The 14,312-nt window shown below is 41.7% G+C and overlaps 1 protein-coding gene across 1 annotated transcript in view; it reads right to left on the minus strand.

Annotated features, from left to right (window-relative positions):
• LOC123759576 (uncharacterized) overlaps positions 1-14,312 on the minus strand; it is a 144,340-nt gene that overhangs the window by 29,517 nt on the left and 100,511 nt on the right. The gene's annotated exons all lie outside the window — the stretch shown is intronic.

Raw genomic sequence — 14,312 nt, forward strand, 5'->3', positions numbered from 1 at the left:
TGCGCACCAGCTGTCAGATGGCACTCCAGGGAGTGCCACCTGACAGCTGGTGCGCGCGGTCGTAGTCGCACTTTACACTACTAATATCATTCATGTTTTCAACAATATCACCAATTCCAGCTCCCGGATAGCAAACCCTTAATCTGTTCCCACTATCTCTGGCACAAAACGTTCTGTCTAAATACCTCACCTGGGAATCTCCCACATCCAAAATTCGCTTCGGTACCGCCCTAACTTACTATACCCTATTAATATCCCCTTTGTTATGCCCATCCTTCCACTTGAACACCTCTATCATGTTACCCCCTAATTTTTCACCATTCTAGAGAATGTTATTTAAGCTTTGTCAATCTTTCTTCATATGACAGGTTTCTAATTTGGGGGATTAACTTTGTCATCCTACGTCGAAAGCATTCTAGTGAATTTATAGTCATTCTATAGTACGGCGACTAAAACTGAACTGCATAATCTAAATGAGGCCTAACCAGAGCAAGATATAACTGAAGAACACCACCAGGGGGCTATTTCTAACGCTTTGATTAATAAATCCCAGTGTCCTATTTGCCTTATTACGAACATTTATTCATTGATTTTTGTTTTAAATTCTTATTAATCATAACTCCCAGATCCCTTTCGCAATCTTACTTTGTAATCTCAACACCAACTAGCTTGTAACTCTATTATTATTACCTAACCTCAAAACCGTACATTTGTGAGCATTAATGCGCTACACATCCCCACTCTTCTAGCATTTCTTAGTTCCACACCTGTTTCCAAATCTTAAACCCTGACACCACTACCAGCTCATTGGCAAATCCAACTGCACCTGCCAATCTTTTGACCATTTCAAACCCCTATTTAGATCAACTTGAAGTGATAGTGAGTCTTCTTCCGTGTTGCAAGTCTTCTTTCAAATGTTGCTGCTCAAACCTGAATCTAAATCATTTATATATTATAAACAACGGAGGTCCCAGGACAGAGCCTTGATGCACTCCAATTAGAACATTTTTCTACTCTGACCTATTTATACTAACTCTGTTTCCTTTAGTATAGCCATGCCTTAATCCAACTTAATATAGCACCCCCAATACCATGAGCCTCTATCTTTTTAATCAGTGTTTCATATGGTACTGTATCAAAAGCTTTGCTAAAGTCAAGGTACACAACATTACAATCCTTACAACTATCAGCTCCCTCAACTATGCTGGAATAAAAAGATAGCAAATTTGTTAAAAATGAACGTTCATTTGTTAAACCATGTAGCTACTCATTAATTAATGTTTTTCAAGATGAAGATGTATTGTATTTGCAATTATTGATTCAAGTAACTTTCCCACAATAGACGTTAAGCTAATTGGCCAATAGTTTGACTGAAGTGATCCGTCTCCTTTCTTAAAAATTGGAACCACATTAGCAACCTTCCATGACTCTGGCACTCTGCCTGACTCTATTTTATTAAATATGGTTGACAATGGCTCGTAAAGCTCCTCTTTGCATTCTTTAAGCACTCTGGCAAACACTTCATCTGGCCCTGGGGATTTGTTTGGTTTGAGTTTTTCTAATTGTTTAAATACATCCTCCCTGGTAACTGCTAAACTAGTCATCCTGTCCTCATCCCCACCCACATAGACTTGTTCGGCTGAAGGCATATTATTAAGTTCTTCTTTAGTAAATACAGATATAAAATATTTGTTAAAAATACTACTCATTTCCTTGTCATTATCCGTTATTTGACTTATCTCAGTTTTTAATGGGCCTATCCTTTCCCTAATCTTTGTTCGATATAACTGAAAAAACCCTTTAGGATTTCTTTGCTTGCCCTGCTATGCGAACTTCATAGTTTTTTTGCTTTCCTTATCTCTTTATTTAACATTTCTAACCAGTTATATGAATTCCTGTTCTAAACTTTACCTATAAGGTTCATCATATCCTGTTATCCACTTTGGGCCATTAGTATTCGATCTATTAAATTTGTATGGTTCCTGGGCTCTGCTTAGATTTTTTTTTAAACAAGTTATATTTTGAATCCACATCGAAATCCCTTTTTATATCACCTATCGCTGGGTTCACGTCTCGCTCCATGACCGGCCCACCCCCTATGCCCAAGAATTTCCAATCTATTTGACCCAAAAAATTTCATAGGCTATTGAAATCAACTTTTCGAAAATCTGGCACTTTAACATTATTTTCTCCCACAGATCTATTCCATTCTAAGCTAAATCTGATTTCTTTGTGATCACTGTTCCCTAACTCTCTCCCTACTTCGATGTCATTAATTTGCATTTCCCTGTTAGTTAACACTAAATCTAAAATATTATTTTCCCGCGTTGGTTCCTTAATGTGTTTCATAAGAAAGCAATCGTCAATTATATCTAGAAAATCTTCTGCTTCATTATTCCTTGTTCTGTTAAACCAATTTATTCCACTGAAATTAAAGTCCCCCATGACACAAATACTGCTAGACCTAGATTCTCTATATTTCATCCCACAGGTGCTTTGCTTCCGCCCTGTCTAAGTTTGGTGGCCTGTATATAACTCCTATTATAAGATTATTTGCTTTTCGTTTAATTCTATCCAAATGGTTTCTGTGTGTGGCTCAGTTTTGATTCTCTCTTTGAGACTACATTTCAAATTTTCCATAACATATATGGCTACTACCCCTCCTTATCTAAAATATGTGAGAAATAGTTTAAATCCGTTTATTTGATATTCAGCTAATAGTTCTGTATTTTCTAAATTCATCCACTTTTCGGTAAGTGCAACAATATCTATTTTTTTCTGTGCAGACAAGAGCATTTAAATCGTTTACAGTATTTTGTTTCTTAGACTTCTACTGTTAATGTAATATACCCTAAGTGTATTGTTATTTTGAGGCCCCTTCTCGTTCCCTGATAATTTTGCCAATTCCCCCCGCCCCCACAAACACACACCCTTACTACCCCTTTTCTCCATATCAATTCCCATACCACTATCTACTAACAGTTTAAACTCAAACACCTCCAACCTCTGGTTCCAACGAGTTCGCAACAACCACCCCAGCCCTCGATAGATGCACCCCATCCCGAGCATACATTTCATTTCTTAAATAGAAGTGTTCCCAGTTGTCTATGAAAGATATTGCATTTGATTTGCAATAGCTTTCCAGCCGGCAATTGACATCAAGTGCCCTAGGTAACCATTCATTTCCAACTCCCTTTCTTGGAAGAATGCCACATATGACCGGAATTCCTCCCTTGCTGGAGGCAAATGTTGTCCCACCGTAAGTTTTGCGGAGGTTGGTGTACTCGCCTAATTGTGCTTGCGGGGGTTCAGCTTTGGCTCTTTGGTCCCGCCTCTCAACCGTCAGTATACTGGTGGACAGATTCCTATGTTTCTCTACATTTACATATCTACATTTGAAGCAGAGTATAGTCAGTCTTCACCACAGCACTTCGTAGTGCATCCAATTACTAACTTCTCTGCCACTGAAAAAGCTTTGTAATGTTTCTGTGGCTCATATGGGTACTAAGCTTCCACCTGTGGCCTCTTGTGCGTGTACCACCCGTGTTAAATAATCCATTCTTATCTATCCTGTCAATTTCCCCTGAGAATTTTGTATGTAGTGATCATGTCTTCCCGTGTGCGGTAGTCTAGAAGAGAAGGGAACTATCAGGGGAAAGAGCCAAGCCATTACGACTATATAGCACTGGGAAAAAGTCAGGGTAAGGATTTGGGATGGGACGGAGGGGAAAGGAATGGTGCCAAACCACTTGGACGTTCGGGGATTGAACGCTGACCTGCATGAAGCAAGACCGTCGCTCTACCGTCCAGCCGATAAAGTGACTCCAGTGTTCTAGAAGAGTTAGTTGCATCTCGTGACCAGGCGGTACTACTACTGACTTGTTGACAGTTATTCTACAGAGAAGGGAATGGAACATAAGAACAAAGGTAGCTGCAGAAGGCTCATTGGCCCATACGAGGCAGCTCCTATTTATAACCACCCATTCCCACTCGTACACAGGTCCAATCCACGTTTGAAACAATAGAGGGACCCCACCTCCACCACGGTACGTGGTAATTTGTTCCACAAATCAACAACCCTGTTTCCGAACCAGTATTTACCCAAGTGTTTACCAAATCTAAACTTATCCAATTTATACCCATTGTTTCGTGTTCTACTTTTAATATCCCCTTTGTTATGTCCATTCATCCATTAGTGTAACCTCTATCATATCACTCCTAACTTTTCGCCTTTCCACTGAATGCAATTTAAGCTTTGTTAATCTGTCTTCATATGACAGGTTTCTAATTTGGGGAATTAACTTTGTCAATCTACGCTGGAAACTTTTATGTTGTGGTTGTCGTAATAATAATATTCGGTTGTTGTGGGTCGATAGATTGTCTCTTCCGGACAACCCACCAAACCAAAACCTCTGTTGAGTGTTTACACTTTGATCGGGAAATCACCCTACACGCTTCTTGCTTTTTGAGAGGGGTTCAGTTTCACATATTTAGGGGATGCGGCTCCAACACAAACCTCGTTGTCATGTGCACACACACACTTGAGCCACCGTGACTCTCCACTCTCTCCTTGGTTGGTATGATCTCCTCAATCCCCTTCTCGTTTGAATTATTGTGTACTATCCTGTCCACCGCTGTGGTGCTTTCTCTCTCTCTCTCTCTCTCTCTCTCTCTCTCTCTCTCTGTTCTGCTTTCTAGGAAGCCTCACTAGGACAAGGGCAAACACCTGTTCATAACAAACATTTAATAACTACACATAACACATATATTAAAGCACTCACATACAATATACAAGTATACAAACTTCGACACCTTATATTATATCCTGGTTGCAAACCAATACCAGTAGTACTCTATCAGTTACTTATACCAAGTGGTAGCCCAACTCCTGGCTTGCCAATTATGCTACCAACCTCACCAAGTGAGTTAAACCTTGTAAAACAATTATGGCACTATCAACCTCACCGAGAGGATTAAACTTTGTAAAACATGGCATTATCAGCCCTAGAACATATATATACATATATCTCTGTAGGTAATCCAGCCTACAGTTGTTATTCAATAAACTTCAGTATAAATATTCCTTGGCATAGAATTGATAATCAATCACCCACCTTTCACTGCGTCTTGCACGCTAATGGCAATCAAGGACTCTACCAACTCCCTACAAGTAGCCAATAAGAACTTCCTTCCCACTGCTGGGAGTTCACTACCCTGACATCATCAGGTTCTTCCAGGTTCATCTACCAGGATCCTTTACAGCTCTTCCAGGCTGCTGCACCATGAAGTTTCCCTTGGACTCCAGTGATACTCCACCACTAATTGGACAGTAGCATGTGAGATTTCACTTCACTGCTCCTCTTCACACAGTTTGAGGTCCAATTCCTCACTCTGGGGCTTGCTCTTCCACAGCGTACAACATCCACTCCTACAGCCTTGAAGTTCTAATCATTAGTTTCTTCTCTGGCCTCAGAGTACTCCCATCAACTCCTTACTCAGAACAAACCTGCAACTCATCAATACGCCAATAAAAATGTTCCTCTACAAACATATAACTGAAATGAACTACACAACAAATGTTTAGCTGACATCTCCTTACTTCCTGAATGCCGTGAGGTGACTCCCCCACGTTTGTGCAGGTCCATTCTCCGCCCTGCCGGTAGGCTTCTCGCTCTCGAGGCAGCTGGCGGCTGCTTGTACCCTCATCTTAATTGTCTTATTTAGGCTTTCTGCCTTATCAAAACATGCCTAACATATCAATAAACATTCGCTATGGTCGCTGGGCACACGACCAATTGCAGACAATCGCTGTAAACTTATTAAAATTGGCTTACCACAGAATTTGGTTCGCTTGCGGCGCTCACTGACGGGGCAGCGACACTCAGGGCGCCTTAATGACTTTTACGCGGAAACGGGTCGTTCTTCGTCCCTCTTTGTCACTTTATGGTCATCTCCTTGAGTACAAAGATTCCGCGAAGCTTTTGGGGTTGTTTCTTGACACTCGTTTGTCTTGGTCTCCCCATATCTCTTACCTCTGTGTTGAGTGCTCTAAGGCCCTTTCCCTCCTTCGGGTTTTGTCCCATACTTCTTGGGGGGCAGATAGGCGCACTCTCCTTGCTTTACATTCCTCTCTCGTCCTGTCTAAGCTCGATTATGGTTGCCCTGCTTACTCGTCTGCTTCTCCTTCTACTCTTCGCCGTCTTGATCCTTTGCACCATACTGGGTTGCGCCTCAGTTCTGGTGCCTTTCGTTCGACTCCCGTGTTTAGCTTGTATGTTGAAACTGGCTTCCTGTCTCTCCAGGACCGCTGTGATCGCTACTGTCTTCGCTATCTTGCGCGGTCCTTACAACATCCTTCCTCTCGCCTCTGTCGTACTTTAACTTTTACCTCTCCTGCGGTTCCTGTTCCTCTTCACCACCTCCCTCTTTCTGTCCGGTTATCTCGCCTACAGGATTCTCTTTCCGTTCGTATTTCTAAAGTTTCTCCTCGTGTTGTCCCTTCTTTGCCTCCGTGGAGAGTCCCTGTTCCGCAGTTTTGTACATCCTTGACCCGTATCACTAAAGCTTTTACCCCTCCTACGATTCTAAAACGCCTTTTCCTTGAGCACTTTTCTTCTCACTCCCGCTCTGTTTCTGTCTTCACCGATGGGTCTAAGTCTGCAGACGGTGTTGGCTACTCTGTTGTTTTTCCTGATCGCACTTATATGTGTCGCTTACCTCCGGAGACTAGCATCTTTACGGCGGAGCTTTATGCTATTCTCTATGCTCTTCGTCTCCTGCTATCTCGTTGTCAGTCTTCCTTTGTAGTTGCTGTTGACTCGTAGTGCCCTCATGGCTCTCGGGTCCTTTAATCGGGTTCACCCAGTAGTTGTCAAGATCCAGCATTGGCTGTTTTTTGTTCACAGTAAATTTAAGTTGGTTGAGTTTTGTTGGGTTCCCAGCCATATTGGTGTGTCTTTAAACAACCCGTTCTCGCAAATTTAATAAGTCAATATTGACTTATTAAATATGTGCATAAGTGACATACTTAATATAATAGTTTCCCTTGAAAAGCTTCATAGAAAACACCGACCTTACCTAACCTACTTAGTATGTTAAGATAAGCATCTTATTGCTTCGTAATTACAATTATTACCTAACCTATAATAGGTATAGGTTAAGTAATAAGCCCGTGACAGCTGACTAACACCCAGGTACCTATTTTACTGCTAGGTAATAGGGGCATAGGGTTAAAGAAACTCTGCCCATTGTTTCTCGCCGGCGCCCGGGATCGAACCGGGGACCACAGGATCACAAGTCCAGCGTGCTGTCCGCTCGGCCGACCGGCTCCCTGGCCGACCAGAAGCTACCCGGCCGACCATAGGCTACCCACAGAACTGCTTTAACTGATTCAGAACACCTGCAGTTCATGACTTGAGCTGGCAAGTCTGCAGTCTTATTCCTCAGTCGAAACGTCTGCCCACTTCCTTCCTCTTGAAGGTTTATCAAACAGGGGTTCTTCACCAGGGGCTCAAACGGAGCACGTTCTCCCCCTCATGATTTCTTCAGCTCAAGCGAGCTCAAACTCCTCTGAGGCGAGCCTCACACCTCCAACAAACTCTCCACATCTCCTGACCAGTCATCTATTTATATTCTTATTCACTGCCTTATTCACTCTTAAACTATTTATCAAATTTAATCAGGTGTTTACTATACATATATCCAGGTCTATATCTCTTTGGCCTCTTAGTTAGGTCAGGCCTGATAGAATAACTCTCAGGGGGTAAACTCGTTTCTCAGGCAGCCTGAGATCATAATAACACATTCAAGTGAATTTATATCCATTCTATAGTACGGCGACCAAAATTGAACTGCATAATCTAAATGGGGCCTAACAAGAGCAAGATATAGCTGAAGAATAACAACACGGTGTCTTATTACTAACTCTTCAATTAATACATCCAAGTGTCCTATTTGCCTTATTACGAACATTCATGCATTGATCTTTTGATTTTAAATTCTTACTAATCATAACTCCCAGATCCCTTTCGCAATCCGACTTTGCAATCTCATCAGCATCTAGCTCGTATCTTGAAACTCTATCATCACCACCTAGCCTCAAAACTTTACATTTATCAGCATTAAACTGCATCTGCCAATCTTTTGACCATTTCAAAACCCTATTTAGATAGACTTGAAGTGATAGCGAGTCTTCCTGCGAGTTTATTTCCCTACTGATTTCTGTATCGTAGGCAAATTTGCAAATGTTGCTACTCAAACCTAAATTGAAATCATTTATATATATTATAAACAGAGGTCCTAGGACAGAGCCTTGAGGCACTCCACTTACATTATTTTCCCACTCTGATTTAACCTTATTTATACTAACTCTTTGTTACCTTTGGTATAGCCATGCCCTAATCCAACTTAATATAGCACCCCCAATACCATGAGCCTCTATTTTTTTTAATCAGTCTTTCATGAGGCACTGTATCAAAAGCTTTGCTAAAGTCAAGGTACACAACATCACAATCCTTACCTCTATCAACTGCCTCAACTATGCTGGAATAAAATGATAGAAAATTTGTTAAAAATGAACGGCCATTTGTAAAACCATGTTGCGAATCACACACAGAAATCATAATAGCATGATGCATCAAATGAACAAATCCACAAGGGCCGTGATGAGGATTCGAACCTACGTCCGGGAGCATCCCAGACGCTGCCTCTATCGACTGAGCTACGACATGGTAAAAGGATTAAAACCGAAGTTCTACTGAACTTACTGGATCCTACAGCCTCTCCGAGACACAAACCAGGGTTTTTACACAACTCCCATATGCACTCGAGCTATATCAATAGGTCGTTCTCCCAGACAAAGGTTCGATTCCTCATCATGGTCCTTGTGGATTTGTTTATATGTTGCGAATCGTTTATTAATTTGTTTTTCAAGATGAAGACAAATTTTATTTGCAATTATCGATTCAAGTAACTTTCCCACAACAGACGTTAGGCTAATTGTCCGATAGTTTGACGCAAGTGATCTATCGCCTTTCTTAAAAACTGGTACCACATTAGCAATCTTCCATGACTTTGGCACTCTGCCTGACTCTATTGATTTATTAAATATGGTAGACAAAGGTATGGTAGGTAGGTAGACAATATGGTAGGCTTGCAAAGCTCCCCTTTGCATTCTTTAAGCACCCTGACAAACACTTCATGCGGTCCCTGGGGATTTGTTTGGCTTGAGTTTTCTATTTGTTTAATAACATCCTACTAACTGCTAAACTCAGCAGTATTATATTGTTTTTGAAGTTGGTCGTGCTTCCTTAGGACTACCTAACCCAAAACCGGGAGAGTGCATATTTTGACCAGGAGATCACCTGGGCGCTTCTGGAACTTGGAGAGGGGTTCATCATTACACGTTTAAGGGGTTGCGGCTCCAATACTGACCTCGTTATCATGTGCACACAACCACTTGAGCCACCGTGACTCCCCACTCTCTCCTTAATTGGTATGATCTCCTCAATCCCCTTTTCTGAATTATTATTCTATACTACCCTGTCCACAGCTTTGGTTCTTTCTCTCTCTCTATTTTTCTACTTTTTGGGAAGCCTCACTAGGACAAGGGCAAACACCTTCTAGTTATAAACATTTAATATACAGAGAACATATTCAAACATACACAAGATAAAATAATAACTCCAAACACACTATGCTATTGTAATCAGGTTGCATCCAATCCATCAAGACTCTATCAGTCACTTATACCAAGTGGTCGCCCAACTTCTGGCTCACCACATACACTATCCACCTTACCAAGTGGGTAAATCTTACAAGATAAATACGGCACTATCAGCCCTAGAACATATATATATATATATATATATATATATATATATATATATATATATATATATATATATATATATATATATATATATATATATATATATATATATATATAAAATATGTGTGTGTGTGTGTGTAGGTAATTCAACCCACAGTTGTAACTCTATAAACTTCAGCATAAGTAAATGATAACCAATCATCTTATTTGTCCTAGAACATGTATAAATATACATGGACGTACACAAGGAAATCTAGCCTATGGCTGTAATACTATAAACATTAATATAAATGTTCCTTGATACAAAAATGGTGAGTCACCCACCTTCCACTGCGTCTTGCATGCCAGTGACACTCAGATGCTCTACCGACTCTCCATAAGTAATTACTAAGATCCACTTGTCTACAAACAGTCTCTACCCACCCTGAACACCTTCAGGTCCTCTTAGAATTGTCTACCAGGGGTCCTCCACAGCTCTTCCGGTTGCAACACCATGAAGTCTTCCTTAACAGCAATGGTGCTTCACCACTGGTATCACAGAAGCATGTGAATCTTCCCTTCACTGCTCCTCTTTCCACAGTTTGAGATCCACTTCCTCACTATGGGGCTCTGCTCTTCCACAGGGTTCAATATCCACTCCTACGGCCTTGAAGTTCCACTCATTAACTTCTCCTCTGGCTTCAGAGTACTCTCATCAACTCCTTCCTCAGAACAAACATGCAACCCATTTACATGCCAATAAAAATGTTCCTCTATAAACACTTAACTGAAATGAATCACACAATAAATGTTTCGCTTGACATCTCCCTGCTTCCCGAATGCCGTGAGTGTGGACTCCCTCCTTTGGGCTAGTCCATGCTTCACCTTGCCGGCTGGAGGCTTCTCACTCTAGGAGCTGTCCTCCGCCGCCAGCCGGTCAGTTGGCTCCAGGCGGTCGACGGGAAGATATGCTGTTCGTCCCTCCAGCTGTCTCTCTCATCTCTGTACTCTTATTTTGGCTTTCTGCCTTATCAAAACGTGCCAAACATATCAATAGACACTTGCTACGATCGCTGGGCACACGATCAACTATAGGCAATCACTATTAACTAGTTAAATTTGGGCTTACCAAAATAAGGTCTCCTGCAGGGCGCTCTCCCTCTAGATGGCGCCTGATCGGGGTGCACCTGCGGCCCACGAAAATGTCTCTGGGCGGCTTCACAACTCTTCTTGCCGTCCAGGACTTGGGACTACACGTTCCCAGCTTGATCCCATAGCTTAAACGTCTGCACACTCCCTTCCTCTTGAAGCTATATCAACTAGGGGGTTCTTCTTTAACAGGAGTTCACGCAGAGCGCGGCTTCCCCTCACAATGTCTGGTGCTCAAGTGGGGTCAAAGCCTTCCAGAAGCGAGCCTCACACTTCCAGCAAACTCTTCACATCTCATGTCAAGTCATTCATTTCTATTCTTGTTCACTGTCCATATTCTTAAACTGTCTGTCAAATTTAACCAATTGTTTTACATATGTATCTTCATGTCTATATTTCTTTGACCTCTTAGTTAGGTCAGGTCCTGCAGAATAACTCAGGGTAGACTCGTTTCCAAGCTACCTGGGATCATAACAATAGGGAAGATGTTAAACACACTTTAGTTAAACTAAAGTCATCCAGTCCTCGTCTCCACCCACACAGACTTGACTGAAGACATATAGTTAAGTTCCTATTTAGTAAATATAGAGATAAAATATTTATTATAATTACAACTCATCTCTTCGTTATTATCCGTTATCTGACCTGTCTCAGTTTTTAATGGACCTAACCTTTCCCTAATCTTTCCTAGATATAACTGAAAAACCCTTTAGGATTCGTTCTTGCTTGTCCTGCTATGCAAACTTCATAGTTTCTTCTTGCCCTCCTTATCTCTCTTTTTAATATTTCTAACCAGTTTGTACGAATTCCTGTTCTAAACTGACTTCTCCATTGAACAAATCCACAAGGGCCGTGACGAGGGTTCAAACCTATGTCCGAGAGGATCCCAGATGCTGCCTTAATCGACTGAGCTATGACATGGTAAAAGAATTGCAACCGGGAAATCAACTTAATCTACCACAGATCCTGCTCTCTCTCCGAGACACAAACCACTAATGAAATGAAGTGGTTTTGTGTAGCGAAGCAAATGTAATGAATTAAGGGCGAAGAGATAGAATAGCCTATTGGCAGAGCTCAGGTGCATGGGGAAATTGTGTAAAATCCTGGTTTATGTCTCAGAGAGACTGTGGGATCTGTGGTAGGTCAAGTTGATTTCCCGGTTGCAATTCTTTTACCAGGTCGTAGCTCAGTCGATTAAGGCAGCATCTGGGATCCTCTCGGACGTAGGTTCGAACCCTCGTCAGAACCCCTTGAGGATTTGTTCATTTGATGCATCACACTTGTGATTTCTGTGTGTACTGGTATGGTTAGTTCAGGCTCACAGGTCGCCACACACCTCCCTCCCTCCCCTTACTGGTTCAAGGCCAGATGCATTAACATTCCTTCTCCAACTATACTGTTTGTGGTGTTATTACACTCTATACACATGTTATATATAAGTATCTACATGTTTTGTTCACCATAACTGCATAATTAAGCTGGTATGATGGCCAAAGAGTATAGTTGCCACCCTTTTATATCATGAAAAGTCATGCAGATGATGCCTCCTCCCTCATCAAAATAGCATCTCGCAACATTCTCCTTTTACTGTTATATATATCATGTATATGTAGTGTAATAAGTATCTACATTTGTGATCACCATAGCAAACCACTAAGCTGGAATGGTGAGTGCACACAATAACAGGTGGCTATACAGATTCTGCAGACAATGCCACCACCCTCCCTCCCTCAGCATTTCTCCTCCCACCATACAGTACAGCACAATTTTATTACAACAATCCTGCTATTATCAGAATCCTGGTCATTTTTATCACATTCAGGCTTTTCTGTAATACTGTTCTATCATCGCTAAATAATATCAGTTACATGTATATTTTAACATTTTTTTAGGTGATGCTATGGTCACAAGCTGAACAGCAGTGCTTTTAGCTCATGCTGCATGTGCCAGCCTTGGTGGCTCACTCAATACTGAGGCTCTCACACCTGGGAATGTTGTCCATGATTTAAAACAAAATCCCATCTGTTTACCAGAGCCCTGAGGAAGCTGAGGTGAACCCCATGAAGCCGTGGGACTTTTAAATCTTGTGTGGTACTCTAATATATCATATAATGTGGTGTGCTATTCTGCGGCAGTTACTCACCACATCATATGATGTGTTGCACAATTTAAGGGCTGAAGGCCTGCTTCTGGGAATTCGATCCTGATTCATAGCGCCACACATCAAATTAAATTTTGTTGTGAGATCCCGTGACCTACCCATATTAATTTGTTTTGGGAATTGGTGGAGGTCAGTGACCTAGTGATAAGGATTTCACACTAAGTAAATCTCTGCGGTTGCTCCCGCCTTCCTATGGACTTTTACCTAAAGTATAATTTGCTACTACAACACTTAACGTATTGGCTAATTATGATCTCGGCCTGCAGGAAAAAAAGAGTCTTCCCTTGAGAGTTATTCTGCCAGGCCTGACCTAACTAAGAGGTTAAGGAGATAATGACCTGGATATATGTGTAGTTGAAGTTGACAAATAGTTTGCAAGTATGGGCAGTAAATAAGAATATAAATAAATGACTGGTCATGAGATGTGGAGAATTTGCTGGGGATGTGAGGCTCGCTTCTGAAGATGTCGACCTCACTTGAGCACCAGAAATTGTGAGGGAAAGTCGCACTCCGTTGAGCTCATGTTAGAGAAGAACCCCCTAGGTGAAATACCTTCAAGAGGAAGGAAGTGTGTGCAGACGTTTCAGCTGTGGAATCAATCCAGAAACATGTGGGCTCAAGTCCTGGATGGCAGGAAGAGTTGTGAAGCCGTCCAGAAACATTTTCGTTGGCAGCCCTGTGAGCGCCCTGGTCGAGCATCAGCGAGTGAGCGTCCAGGCAGGAAACAATTTTGTGGTAAGCACGATTTAACCAGTTAACGGTGATTGCCTGTAGTTGGTCGTGTGTCCAGCGGCCGTAGCAAGTGTGTATTGATATGTTAGGCAAATTGTATTAAAGCAGTGAGCTGAAATAAGGGAGTGAAGAAGAGACAACGAGCTGAAGGAGGCGGCAACACCCATCCCCTCTGAGCGTTCGTGGGTGACTGAGGGAAATATGAAAATAAATTTGGTATTTTTTTTTTCAACAACAGTAAGTTAAGAGTCCTCTGATAGGTTAGGTGGGCAGGAAATTCTCATAAAGTTTCAAAACGTTATGAAAAACGTTAATTTAAAGTGTCCTCTCATAACCTCTGCGCGTACGCCGGACGACTCAAATAGAAAACGGAACAGAACGTCACTTTTGTGAGTGGATTTCATTTCAAATTACGTCCAAATTTGGCCATAGTGCGCATACCAGCCAAAAGTGACGTTCTTT

The sequence above is a fragment of the Procambarus clarkii genome, chromosome 8 (genome assembly GCF_040958095.1).
Source record: "Procambarus clarkii isolate CNS0578487 chromosome 8, FALCON_Pclarkii_2.0, whole genome shotgun sequence".
Classification (NCBI taxonomy): Eukaryota; Metazoa; Arthropoda; class Malacostraca; order Decapoda; family Cambaridae; genus Procambarus; species Procambarus clarkii.